Genomic DNA, 15,274 nt, shown 5'->3' with positions numbered 1-15,274 from the left:
TGTTTTGCCCATGTGTAATGATAGTTTGTTATCAGCGAGCCATATGCAGATTTTGCCTAGTTCTGAGCTGAGGGTTTTTTCAACCTGTAACTTGTTCTTGTCAGAGACCAGCAGGGCTGAGTCGTCCGCAAACAGGAACAAGTTGCAGTCACAAGCTGACGACATGTCATTTGCATAAATTAGGAACAGTAGCGGACCTAGTATGCTTCCTTGTGGAACACCACAGTTTACTGTGAGGGGGGGGGGATAGGGTACCGTTTACCTCCACCATCTGCTCTCTCCCCTCCAGGTAGGATTGCATCCAGCTCACTGATAGACTATCAAAACCAATTGCTTTTAGCTTGTCAATCAGAATGGTGTGATTGACAGTGTCGAAGGCCTTTTGTAGGTCCAGCATGACCATGCCGCAGTATTTGCCCGCGTCCACCTCTTGTTTGATGTGGTCGTTTAAATAGAGAAGGCATGTGTCAGTGGAGTGGGATGTTCTGAAGCCAGATTGGAATTCGTAGATTAGATTTTTTTCCGCAAGGTATTTTTCGACCTGTTCGTATACAATCTTTCGAGATGGAGGTAAGGATAGAAACAGGGCGGTAGTTGCCTGGGTCTAATTTACTGCCTTTTTTGTGCAGAGGGGTCACTCTCGCAATTTTGAAGTCCTTGGGGACGTGTCTTAGGGCTGGGCGATATAACGATAACGATAAATATCGCGATATATTTTAATAATCGATATCGAATATCGAAATTAAAAAAAATCGAAAAATCGTTTTTTCTTTTTTTTTTTTTTTACCTGAAACAGGGCAGTTTTAAAACCAGAGACAGTGGACAGACTTGTCTTTCTTGCCTGCAACTTAAAGTAATGGCTTTGCTTGTCCAAATGACAATACTGACCAAATTCAGATTTCTTTTTCTCTTGTCCATTTATTTTGTTTGCTTTCTAATTTAAAATACATTTTGAAACCGTCTGTACACAGTAGGCTATGTGTGCTAGCAGAACTAGACTCCAGTCACGAGTCACAGTGCACATGTGAGGTGGTTTGTCCACCAAAAAAGCGCCAAAAGATCGAAAATAAACTAGCAGAGCCAGAACTGTTCAACTCCTCTGGAGCCACAGCCAGCAGAGAAGCCGGTTTACTTTAGCTTTTAAACCAGCTGCAGCCTGAGAACTGGAGTGTGAGGGGATGTAACACTAAAGATGGCGGCAATGACAAAGAATTGCTGCAAAATAAACATACATCTGTTTCTTTTTTCTTTTTTTTTAATTTTTTTTATACTTATAACAATTCGATAATTATCGATATCGAGAAATAAAATAAAATTATCATATCGTTATCGCGATATGATTTCTTTCCATATCGCCCAGCCCTAACGTGTCTCTGTTTTATGGAGAGGTTTATTATGTGTGTGATGACTGGGGTGATGGCGGCTGCTGAGTCTCTGAGGAATTTGGAGGGGATGTTGTCATGGCCACGAGATATCTCACGAGATAAAGCTGGGAACGAGGTTAAGTTGAGCTAGAGCTATTTTTCCCGTTTTTATTTATTTATACAAAATGGCTGCAATCCCCCCCCCCCCCCCCGTGACAACAGGTGACAGGAGTGTAGATTAGAACGTTAGCACAGGAAGTCAGACCGGAAGACGGTTGCCAACAAACTGTCGGGCAAAGTGGGGTTGTTAAGAGCTCACTCTCTGTGATTTCTCAGTGTATAATGTATGGTGCTCTCCCTCAACATGCGAGTATGGTGAGACAACACCATTCTTTAGTCCAAATAATACCCTACTTTATACTGTTGACAGAATCAGGCTATAGGGCGACAATAATGTGGTCAAGAGGCATGGTTTCTATCTTGAGCCTTAACTGGCGTGGTTTATTTATTCACATGCCAGAGCAGTAACACATGAATCCTTCTCGTGAGAGGTAGGTGGGGGAAGATAAAGAATGGGAGGAGACATCTCTATTTATACTCGCCACCTGGTGGTGTCCTTGAGTGGCTCCGCCTAGAGCGCCCTCTAGTGGAAACAGTTATATATGCAGTTAGACAGTTACTAGTGGAAACAGTTATATATGCAGTTAGACAGTTACTAACAATCCTACCTAGAACCTCTGACTTAAACACTCCCACTTAGGTTTGTATTAGCATACTGGGTAACTTCTTCTAAAGACTTTTTACAAAGGAAATAATATACTCCAAAAACATCAAAATAATATGGCAGTCAATATCTACACACCAAACATGGCCTCTGCAAATCTCTTCAATTTCAATTTGGAAGCAGGTTTCGTCATAGCGTCTGCTACCATGTCGTCTGTTGGACAATACATCAGTGTCATCCTTTCTTCTCTGATGACAGATCTGATGAAATGGTATTTTATATCGACATGTTTACATCTCTGTCGGCACACAGGGTTTCTAGCAATCGCAATGGTTCCCTGGTTGTCCTCGTAAACAACAGTCTTCTTATATACATAGGTATCCATCTCTTCGAGCAGTTGTTCCAGATAAATACACTCCTGTATGGTCATAGCTAGAGCCATATATTCGGCTTCACAAGTTGATAGAGCCATGGTGGGCTGCTTCTTTGTTTTCCACGAAACCAGTGAGCTGTCTGCGTTCAAACTCACACAATATCCTGTGGTACTCCTTCTATCTGTGGTGTCAGCTGCCCAGTCTGCATCACTGTAGGCTTTAAGTCCTAGACCCTCGCTGCTCTTTCTGAAACACAGTTGTCTGTCTGCTGTACCTTTAAGATAACGAAAGACATGCTTTACTGTGATCCCATGCTCCTCTGTGGGGTCAGCGAAATGCTGTGACAGTTTACTCACTACAAAACATAGGTCAGGGCGTTGTACATGTTGTTAAATAAATGAGGCTACCCACAGCTTCTCTGTACATTTTTACATCTGTCAGTTTCTGAGCATCCTCCTAGTTTTTGATCACACAGTGTTTCCCTTGATCTACACTCTTGCATGTGGAAACGTTTCAGGATCTTTTCCACATACCTCTTCTGGGATATTTTTACACAATTGGCAGACTGTTCAAAGTCCATACCTAGAAAATGCTTTAACCTCCCAAGGTCTTTCATTTTGAATCTGGTGGAGAGCATCTCTTTCACCTGTGCTAGGCTTCTGGCGTTGTCTGCTGCTATGATCAAATCATCCACCCAAATGACGATGATCACTTTTCCTGACTCCTTTGACTCCCTCGAGTAAACACAGGGGTCTACTGGGTTCTGTAGGAAGTGATTTTCGATAAGGCATGTATGAAGCATCTCGTTCCAATTTTGCCCAGCCTGTTTCAGGCCGTAAATGGATTTTTCCAGTTTACACACTAGTTTCTCTCCTTTCTTTTCGTAACCCTCAGGTTGTTCCATGTATATCTCCCTATCTATGGGTGCGTGCAGATAGGCTGTTTTCACATCCATCTGATGTAAAATTAAATTGTCCTCAGCTGCTTTCTGCACCACTACCCTTATACTGGTCAGATTGGCTGTGGGGGAGAATGTTTCACCGTAGTCTATCCCCTCCCTCTGACTGTAACCCTTAGCTACAAACCTCGCTTTGTACTTATCGTGGCCTTCAATACCCTCCTTGATTGAATACACCCATTTTCCTCCCACTGTCTGTCTGCCCTCTGGTAACTTGGTTAGAGTGAAGGTGTGGTTGTCCTCTAGGGACCTCATCTCCTCATCCATTGCTCTCTCCCATTTACTTGATTCAGGGGACACTATGGCCTCTTTAAAGGTCTGAGGTACCCCACTAACTACCCTGTAGCAGTAATCAACGGTGGTGGGTGTACTGTCCTCCTCGTCACTCCCTTTCCGAGCATAGTCTGTCAGATACTTTGGGGGTCTGTGTTCCCTCGAGGGATACCTCCCACTGCTTGGGGCACTTGACGTCACCCTCGGGTGCTCCTCGTCGTCGCCCTCTGGGGGTGGCTGACTGTCTGCCTGCACGACCGTGCTAAGTACACTGGGCTGATGTGTCTCTGTTTCTACACACCTTTCTCTGGAGTCCAGCTCTGGCTCCTCTGTCTGTGTCTCGCCCTCACATGTTGTCTTTGTGACAAACTTGACTAGCCTGTGTTTCTGCACTACCCCTTTACCGGGATAATAAACCAGGAAAGCGGGGCCTCCCTTGTCATGCCCTACAAAGAGTCCTTTTACACATCTGGACTCGAGCTTTCCTCTGTCCTGCAGGTACGCATAACACACTGATCCAAATCGGTGCATTCTGGCTAGATTACACTTCTTTCCTGTCAGTGCTGTATACAGGGTGGTGCCCGTGTGCTTATTGAAGCACCTGTTTCTGGTGTAAGCGGCTTCTTGCACCGCATAGTGCCATAGGCTCTTAGGTAAGTTACTATATACTAGTTTACACCTAGCCATCTCGAAAAGAGTGCGCCATTCTCTCTCTGCCACTCCATTCTGGTGTGGGGAATATGGACATGACGTCTCGTGTCTTATCCTGTTCCTCCTCAACAGTGATTGGAACTCTCTGTTTGTGAATTTGGTCCCGTTGTCGGACCTCAAACATCTTACAGTACCATAAGGGGCTATGTCCGCCAGGAATTTTTCTGTGGCCTGGAGTGTGTCACTCTTTGCTTTAAGAAAGTAAACAAACACTGCCCCTGTACACACGTCTGTAAAAGACTGTACATATCTAAAGCCTCCTATTTCTGTTTCTCGATTGAGCAAACTTCCCCTTTATGCACACGACACATTCTTTATCAGGTCTACGCTTTTCACCTTCAATGTGCATGCCCTCTGTCACTGCTTGCAGTTTCAGTAAATCCTCGTAATTACAATGACCCATAATCTCATGTCATGTCTGAATATCGTGGCTGACGGTTACTTTACACATATCATTGTCATTACACTCTGTTTTCAGGTAATACATTCTCTGATACACCTCTATGTCAAATCGCGTACCGTTGGGCTCTACAAGAAAATGTTTACCTTCAATGAAGAACACTCTGGCACCGTTCGCAGTAGCAGCTATTACAGAGAATAGTCCTTGTGGGAACGATGGTACATAGAGAGCGTTCTTTAACGTCACTGTATGCCGGCGCCCCCCGCTGTCCGTGAGGCATACCTGTGCGTCTCCTCTCTCTTTCGCCAACCCGTAGGTGCGCTTTCCGTCTGCCAGCTCCATGCTGTGTCTCTCCGGGCGGAAAGTTCTGTCAAAGTTCTTGAACCGACTCCTGTCATTGATGACGTGGGACGACGCACCTGTGTTCACGATCAGTCCCTTCCTTTGGGCCTGTTGCAGCTGCGTTGGCCTGGTGACGTACGCCGTCTGCGCCCTGGGGATGAAGCCCTCTTGTTCCGCTACTCTCCAGTCGTCGCCTCGATCCGTCTCACGCCGACCATCGCCGCCATCTTGTCCATGCGCGTGTCGTGCGCCCTGGTCGCGTTTCTTCATGCACGCTCTGCCTGCGTGCCGCATGGATCTGCAGGAGCCACACCAGACAGTCCTCGTGCAGTTACTTCTCCGATGGCCTTTCTCTCCGCATCGCCAACACGCCAGCTCCGTCGTGGGCCTGGTCCTTTCTGTTGGCGTTGCTCGGGCCCTCAACACCCTCTCTCCCGTCTCCGCGGCGGCTGGGTGGGTATCTTCTGAGGCCTCGAAATTTCTTAACTTAGCCTTGAACTGTCCCAGCGTCATGTCCGTTGAACCGTGTGTTACCAGGAGTATGAACGGTTTGTACAGCTCCGGTAGTCCTCTCATCATCATCGCCATCATTAGCCCATCGCTTGGTGCTTCTCCGGCACTCCTCAATGGCGTCGTGATTTGCTCCGCTCTGTTGACGTATTCGGTCACAGTCTCGGTGTGCCCCTTCCTCAGGGTCGTCAGTGATATGTAGAGGGCCATGACTCGGGGTCTTCCTCGCCTGATGTAATGCTCTCTCAATACCTCCAGGCTTTCTCGGCCTTTGTCTTTAGTGTCACGGAATATCAGCCCCAAGCTGGTGTCGTCGAGCAGTGGCGCTAACTCACAGTACGCGTCTGCGTTACGCTGGTCGTCCAGGGCTTGCTCTTCCGCCGCCAGGTCTCCCGTGGGGGCTGCCAGGATCGTCTCCTTCAGTCCCGCACCGTGCATGCAGCATAGCATGCGCTCTTCCCAGAGCTCGTAGTTCTCTGCTTTCCCATTGAATGAGGGCCATTTGTTCCTCCCTCTGGTCGCCACGCGTTCTAAGATGGGGTTCTCCCCCTCGCCTCCATTGTGTTCAGCAGGCGCCACGCTTTCTAAGGCGGGGTTCTCCCCCTCGCCTCCGTTGTGCTCAGCATGCTCCGTCTCCCCCGGTGCCGCCTCCTCTGGGCTCTTGGCTGCTACCTTCCAGTGACTCCCGGCTGCTACCTTCTTGACCCTCCTGTGAGACTTCTTGGCTTTCATGTTGCTTTTTGATGGTGGGCGTAGTTTTAGCTCCTGTTGGCCTAGCGTCTAGCCACGCGGTACTCCCGGTGCTAACCTAGCCTATACTTTAGCTAAACTTGCTATTATATATGTGACCCGGTACAATGGTAGCATATTAATCACACTGGATACGCTGTTTACAGGGACTACAGACTATGGCTGTAGCTGTCTTTATTGCCATAACAACGAACCTGGAAGCGGGCTGAGCTGTCACCTTAAGAAGTGCTCGCCCTCCCCCTAGAGGGCAGGAATAGGAATGGTGAGGTCGTAACACACCAACAGCCACATACATCACACTCCTCCCCACTTAATCGTATCGCTGTCCCCACTTCCAAACCCAGTACCTAATATAGTGACAAAGTGCCCCTGAATGACCCCTCCTAATATAACACCAAAAAACAATAGTGCAATAACCCCCATAGTCCAACTGAGACTGTCAGAACGTCCCGCTCAATATGTGAGACGATCAGGAGGCCTAGTTACCCTCACCGGGTACCTCCTACTAGTCTCTGTAGATGTTCTGGTTGGCTCTAAGTCAGCTGCCTCAGTGTGAGTGACTGAGGGACCGGTTAGGGAGGACTCCTGTCCGCCCGCTGGGGAAACGGTCACTGGATCTGGCATAAGGACTGTCGTAGTTTGTGCCAATGGGGCTGGTGGTATAGGCTCCCCTGAAGTGAGTAGCATCGGGTCACAGGCCCGCATCTGTTCTGTGTGGCGTTTCCAATGCCCCGAGCCTACCCCGACTGTGTAGGACACTGGCCCCTCCTGGGAGACCACCACCCCTGGCATCCACTTATCCTCCCCCCGTCTATAATCACGGACCAGCACCGGGTCTCCCGATGCAAAGTCCTTGTCTCTGGCGAACTGGGCTCTGCGATCCTGCTGGACTGTCTGAGCTTGATCCACCACCGCTGCCACACTGGGTTTGAGAAGGTCAAGGCGGGAGCGGAGTCGGCTGGCGAAGGAAAAGCACCGCCGGAGACTCATTAGTCGTGGCGTGGGGAGCATTTCTGTAGCTGAGCAGAAACGAATCCAGTCTGTGCTGCACTGTCGTCGCTCCTCGGGACGCTTTCAATGAGCGTTTTAGTGTCTGTACAAAGCGCTCCGCTTGACCGTTCGTGGCCGGGTGAAAAGGAGCAGAGCGCATGTGCTTCACTCCATTTCCCTTGAGGAAAGACGCAAACTCATATGAAGTAAACTGCGGCCCATTGTCGCTCACCAGAACTTCTGGCAATCCATGGCGACTAAACAACCCCCGCAGCAATCCGGAGCAATCAAACTGCGCAGTAACCCGTATGTTGTTGCCCCTATTAGACTCAAAAACACCGGAAGCCTCTTCTCATCGGAAATGTCATTTGCAGCCACAAAATGTTCAAACCGTTCCACATAAGTCGGCCACTGCTCCGTCGATTCATCAAAAGCCACGATATGCCCGATGATACCAGCCATCCCTCTGTGTGATTGTCCCGCGGCAGATCCGCCGACGTTAGCCCCTTCGCTAACCGGCGTCAGTGTAGATTCCTCTTCCACTCGTTCCGTCATCAAACAAACGTTAGCGTGGATTCTTTTCAACCAGTGCCGTCACTGGATGAACCGTACTCGTCGCCATTTATTATATATGTGACCCGGTACAATGGTAGCATATTAATCACACTGGATACGCTGTTTACAGGGACTACAGACTATGGCTGTAGCTGTCTTTATTGCCATAACAACGAACCCGGAAGCGGGCTGAGCTGTCACCTTAAGAAGTGCTCGCCCTCCCCCTAGAGGGCAGGAATAGGAATGGTGAGGTCGTAACACACCAACAGCCACATACATCACACTTGCTACCCTTATTATTTCGCCCCCGGCGTGATCTGGGCCCATAACCTGTTGACAGAATCAGGCTATAGGGCGACAATAATGTGGTCAAGAGGCATGGTTTCTATCTTGAGCCTTAAAGGGGAGATGAAGCATTGAACAATGTGATCCTAGTTTGTTTGTTGTGTACCTTGTGTAAGACAGGGTCCTATAATCAAATGTGAAATCCTGCTTATTTGTCTGAAAAATCTAATATAATTTCCCTGTTTTCGCCATGGGCGGCGCCATTTTAGATGGTGACGTCACGGTGTTGGTTTGGTGTATACACTGCTGGTTAGCTGCCTATAGTAAACATGGATTGTCGGGTCAGTCAGTAAATAAAACGGGACCGCGGTGGTTCTTTTTGTATTGCTCCTGGCTGTTCAAACTAATTTTACCGTGTGAAAGAGAGACGAAAGTTGGTTCATTTCCACAAACTACCAGTGAAAAAAACAGTGTTGTTGGCACGTTGGCTTGCTGCACTCAAGCGGTGCGATCAGCCTGTTGGACAGGGAATGAAGATCTGCAGCGAACACTTCATTGCCTCGGATTATGTTGTTGGGGGTGGGAGTTTTGTCCAGAAGACCACTAATCAGCTGAAGCCCGATGCGGTTCCCTCGGTCTTCGACAGACAGACCGGTGCAGGCAGTTCAACCAGCGTCGCAGAGCATTTAGCTACCTGGCTACCTAGCTGCGGTTCAACCAGTGTTGCGGAGCATTTAGCCTGCTGGCTACCTAGCTCCAGTTCAACCAGCGGTGTGTGATGTGTCCAAAAATGAATGGGCAAATGTGAGTGAAATGGTCGCACTGTATGCAGCTGTTTGTCTGCATTGCATTCCCCCCCCCCCCAACTCAGATTTAGGGTTGATACAACCATCATAATAATATTGTTAATAATAACAATAACAATAATGATGTAATAATGTAAAAATTATTATAAAAAATACCTGATTATGAGGAAAAAAATGTACGATGCATGGAATATTATTGAGGCACACTAGTTACAACTATATTTCAAACAGGCACTCCATGTCAAAAAGGTTGCTGACCCCTGCTATAGACACATGTTAAAAGTCAAAGTCAACTTTGTCATTTTCCAATTTGTGCAAGACATACAGAAAAATTCAATTACGTGCCCCCCTTTCCATGGTGTATATAGAAAGAGACAATAAACACAAAAGTAACATAGGACACAATATACAACACACAGGACTATGTACAATATAAACAGTACCTACAATTAAATTAATGAATGAATGAATAAGAGGTAAAAGAGAACTTAGTGTAAATATTCCTTAATTTGTTTCAACGTTATAAAAATCCTATTGTATTCAACAAATTAATTATGATACACCACAATGTGCCCTTTCTATCTATTCTAAATCTATGGCCTTGCGATTCCACGGCTGCGCAGTGCCGACAAGAGCAGGCGTTCCATCTCCTCTACAGAAACACTGACACGTCCATTCATTTAATTCAGGGATGTACACAGAATTTCACTTTCAACCAGGTATCTGATTGATTTAATGTAGCAATTAGTAGTTCACCCAGTCCTTGGGTACATACAGGTTTTGACCAGCAGATGGCAGCGACGAGGCAGCTCAGCAGAGAGCAGCTGTCAACAAACATCCTAACAGAAAATATATACATACAAGGGGGAGGAGACTACATTGGGAGGGGGCAGGGGAGGGGGGCGGGGCGAAATCTCCAGTTTTTTTCGAATCCCAATGTTGACAGCTATGACTAGACTAGAGGATAAGGTGTTTCGAGACACAACCCGTAATAATCTAAATGTAAACAAATAAGGTAACTACTTAGCCGCACCACAAAAAAAGGTTTCAGGATCTATGGGTAACAGTACTGTATATTTGCATATCATATATGTCACAAATGTAACAGTACTATATACCTGTGTCCCAGGTCCTATGCCATAAATGTCATGATGTCATGTATGTTGTGTATGTCATAAAAGTCACTATGAATTGAAAATGGGGGACCCTGATGTAAACAAGAGTTACAAGACAAACATCATTCTCTGGTCTGCATCCCCTTAACAATTGTGTGTATTGAGCCGTACTGTATTGTACCCATTCTGCAATCTGTTAAATAAAGTTTTCATTCATTCATTCATTGCATTACCTGTAGCCTACCTATTTGTAAACAGTGAAACAGACGCTGCTGAGCTAATGTTAAGAAGTTCCCAAAACGTGTATTTTCCATACAGACCATCCTCTTCCAGAATGTATAATGCGGACTGGGGCTTGATATTTCACATTAGCCCACCATGGACGCTTGTCTTTGTTTACAGTTTGCTCAGCAGAGGGCGTAAAAATAACCTGTTTTTTTCTTCCCGAAATGTTTGAATCAAGAAATTAAGTCAGCTGACTGGGAAGCAAACGTGATAAACTGCCAATGTGACTGTTTACAGACCATGTTGCCATGCCGACCAGAAGTAGGCCTACTGCATCCACTCAGTTGACTTAGGTCTACCACATGATGGTAGATCAATCAATGCAGCCAGAAATAAAATCAATCAATCGGTAAATCAACTTTTATTAATAAGCATATACCATGCAATGTGCTTTATAAATGTCAAAATTAGATATCTAAAATAAATTACAAAAGCAGTGATGGTTATGGCTATAGTACACTATGTCAAATATACAATACGTAAAATGTACAATATCCTGTCAGGGCTCTTCATCGGGGTATAGGAAGGCTATAAAGCTTGTAACCTGCTGATGTGGGACCAGCCAGACTTTAAACTGATTTGTAAATGTGTGTTCTAATCTAGATCAGTACTCATTCTTACAAGTCATAGATGCTATAGTCACCAAAATGCAGAAGATGATTGTAAGTATTGGAAATACTGTAGGCTACAAGTAAAAACAATAGTTACATTATTTTACATTAATAAAGGATCATCTTATCTTATTTTGGTTATTGACCATTGTTACTATTTATTGTGGCAAATGGCAATGTATTTTATTACACACCCACACCTCGAATTGCTATAGCCTTTTTGGCATGTCATTAGACCTTTGTAACCAATGCCATTGATTGATTGATTGAAAACTTTATTAACAGATTGCAGAATGGGTACAATACAGTACGGCTCAATACAAACAACTGCTAAGAGGATGCAGACCAGAAAAATACTTTCGTCTTGTTTAAACTTTACATAAGGGTCCTCCATTTTCAATTCATCAAGACATTTATGACATACAAGACATACAAATATACAGTACTGTGTAAGAAAAAGATATCATAAAAAAATATACAAATATACATCCGAAGGGGAAGAAACTGTACATTGGAGGGGGTTGGGGGGGGGGGTGACATTTACCGTGGCCAGTTTCTATTGCAGCCACCCGTAGGTGCTCTTTGAGAGTGGTTTTGAAGGAGGGTAGGAATTCACATTCCTTTACGGCTGTGGGTAGGGCGTTCCACATTATTGTGGCATAATTGCGAAACGTGTTAGTCCCTTGTTTGTGCCAAATCTGGGTTGCACATGATTTGTGGAGCTCCCTCTGGTGTTGTGGTCGTGGACTTCACTGACCTTTGGGAAGTATTTCGACATGTACATGGGTATCTTAGTGGTGTGTAGTGTATCTTGTAGACCAGGCCCATTGCAAGTTGCTGTACTCTGTCGTCTACTCTAAGCCATCCTATAGGTAGTCAAAGTGGGCAGGGGTGAGGTGGGTTCTAGGAGTAAGGTCAAGTATATATTTCTGGGGCTTGATATTTCACATTAGCCCATGGACGCTTGTCTTGGGCTAGGAGTAAGGCCAAGCAGTAGTGTGACTATATAGTTTGTTTTGTGATGTTTGTAGCCTTGTTTTTAGGGCATAGAGGCTAGCTGGGCTCATAGCCCTGAGCTAACTAGTGTTTCACAATGGCATATTCTAAAGTGGGCTAATCCTGATTTAAGCACAGGGCAGGGCTAGATTGTACCCTGGAGACTTTGCAGGTTTAACAACACAATTCTAGAGCTTTGCCCTGAGCTAACTGATGCAGCGTGAAAAGAGACCTTAAAGCTGGGGCCTCTGAGCCTATGAGTTGACTATATGCATTGGAATAGATATACGATAATAAAAAAAAAAAACGTTAATTTGTCTGCAGAACATAGTGCCATGAGAGAACTGGGAAGCGTTGTTCAAACTAGCTAAACGATGGATGGTATGCGTGGCATCAAGGGATACACCATGTCCTGTCACGACTTGAAAACCCACGGCCAATAAGTGAAGGAACAGACCCACGTAATGACGGCAGGATAATAGACCACTGCACTTCTGCATTACATGGAGCTTGTGAGGGGGAGGGGGAAAGGGGGGGAAGAGAGAGTGGGGGATAAAATGTATTAATGTTGATTAGAGCCTTGACCTAAGTGGTTTTTGTCTATCTTTACAAGAATATCATGCATTTGATTAAAAAAAGAAAAATAATGTCATTCAAATAGCTCATTGTGTCCATAACTCTGTTCATATATCCGCTGACTCCTATGTTAGTATGCAAATAGGAATTTAACTTGTGTGTCGCCCTCTTTTATCCATTAGTTTTATATTTTATATTATATTCTTGTTATCAGATATTTATCTGCCTTTGCACATTATCTTCCAACTATTGTCATGGTGTGCAGTTGGCAACAATGTAATTTCCATTATCTTACATATTGTAGTGGAAACACAATGTAATTTCCTTTATCTTACATATTTTCATAATAATATATACAGTTAAATTGTAATCTATTTAAGAAGGGGATCGTTGGCAGATAATCTGTCATTTCCCCTCACATCTTCCAGTAAAACCCATATCCGGTATTTTAACCATCTAAATTTTAGGGTAGTATAGGCAACATAATTATGTTCTTGAAGAATTTGACTGGATAATGGAAAATGTCCTTTTTTTGGAAGTCGTCATAACTCGAAATACACGTTTATTTAGTGGTTACAAACATTACAACAACATTTCAGGTTTAACTGTGACAGGAGTCAGGATCTCCGTCAATAAACTAAAATAATCCAAAGCATCCAATAACTTAATTTCTAGTTTTCAGTGGTGTGTATAAACATCACAGGCATGTTTGATTAATATCATCTCCCCCTTCTCTGTATTATAATGGTCCTCAGTTGAACACATATGGTTTCAAGCAACGAATGTGAAGTTGGCTTTGTTCATTGTATTTCCTCATGCGTATTCACACCACAAACAAAACCAAAAGTCAACGTTGGAATTTGTAGCTCTGCCTCTTTTCCCTGAACCTGAAATATGAAGGATTTGGAAGTTGATGTCTCTTCCCGGAAGCCCCCCCCCCCACACACACACACACTCGCCCGTGATGCTGTGTTCAAACTCACTCATCCCATTGCTGACAATGCGCCGGGGGTAAGCCAGGTCTGAAAGGGAACTGCTGAGGACCACAGGAGCACCATCCCACCCACCAACCAGTAACTCCGTTTCTATTGTGCGGCCGAGGCTGAGCTGCAACACGTGAAAAGGAAGGCAGAGACTTCCTTTACTCCGTCAAACATACAGGCATGCTCACACTGGCTGCTGGGTGGAGGTACAAGTACAACAAACATACCGGCATGCTCACACTGGCTGCTGGGTGGAGGTACAAGTACAACAAACATACCGGCATGCTCACACTGGCTGCTGGGTGGAGGTACAAGTACAACAAACATACCGGCATGCTCACACTGGCTGCTGGGTGGAGGTACAAGTACAACAAACATACCGGCATGCTCACACTGGCTGCTGGGTGGAGGTACAAGTACAACAAACATACCGGCATGCTCACACTGGCTGCTGGGTGGAGGTACAACAAACCAAAGGGACTTTTCTTATTGGTCTGACAGTGTCTCCATTTTTGTAGACTGTTGTAGCAGGCCTATACATCATTTGGATAGCCGTCAATTTGGTACCTTTGATGGGAGTCACAAAATGTTGAAATATTTAAACTTTTAGAAAACACTCTTTGGTATGAAAACATAGCTGCATCGCACTACCAGACAACTGCAGCTTTCATATTGTTCCCTCTTCAGGTCCATTATCGTCACCCATCCAGTTATGTAGCCTCAGGCTCTGACACTGTTTAAGTGTACCTTTCAGTCACTGAGTCACCTCGTCTAAACCAGCCTCTTCCTAGAATAGATCACCTATACTTTTATCACATACTTAGAATATTTATATAGGGTTGAAGCGATGTCTTATCGATTGCAGGTGCACAGAATAACAATCACTAGGATACTTGCTGTATTGATACTTGTATGTATTGAGCTGTACTGTACTCTACCCATTCTGCAATCTGTTAATAAAGTTTTCAATCAATCAATCAATCAATCAATGCTATACGCTTCACATGCAAATCCAACCCCATGAAGTGTTTGACTATAGAGATAACGTTCAGATGGGCGGCTACGTGGCGTAGTGGGCAAGGTGCTCGCCACGAAATGCTGGAGACGCTGGGCTCGTCAGTTCGAGCCCAGCGCTCCACATTTGCTTTCAGTTTAGCTGGTCGTCCGTACTAATACACATTGGCCGTATTAGGGGGTGGGAAACTGATGGGTGGGGATCGGGCGTTGTGGACAGCGACTCCTACAGGTCGGTTGGTGCGCCTGCGCAGTAGAATCAGGAAGTGTCGGGGGCAGCGTGAGCCTCCCACGCGTTACTCCTCGCCACTGAGAGATCGAGCTGCGCAGGTGAAAAGATGCGACTGCTGTTACCTCAAGTACCGGAGGGGACTTGTGCTATGTATGACTTAGTCCACATTGCAGCCGGCTTGTGGGAGGCAAGAAACAGCGTTCGTGACAGGGGAGGGTTGAATTGGATGATACGAAATTGGGATGAGAGAAAATATAGAAAAATGGGAGAAAAAGTGGATAAAAAAAAATAGATAACGTTCAGATTTATTTATTCACCATATTGTACAGGTACAAATGGAACGTGATTTGACATTTCAGTGCATGATTGATTTTTTCACAAATAGGAACAACATAATAATAATAATGATAAATAAATAAA

This window comes from Notolepis coatsorum, assembly GCF_963971535.1.
Source record: "Notolepis coatsorum genome assembly, chromosome: 13".
Classification (NCBI taxonomy): domain Eukaryota; kingdom Metazoa; phylum Chordata; class Actinopteri; order Aulopiformes; family Paralepididae; genus Notolepis; species Notolepis coatsorum.
Note: the sequence above shows the minus strand (reverse complement) of the source record.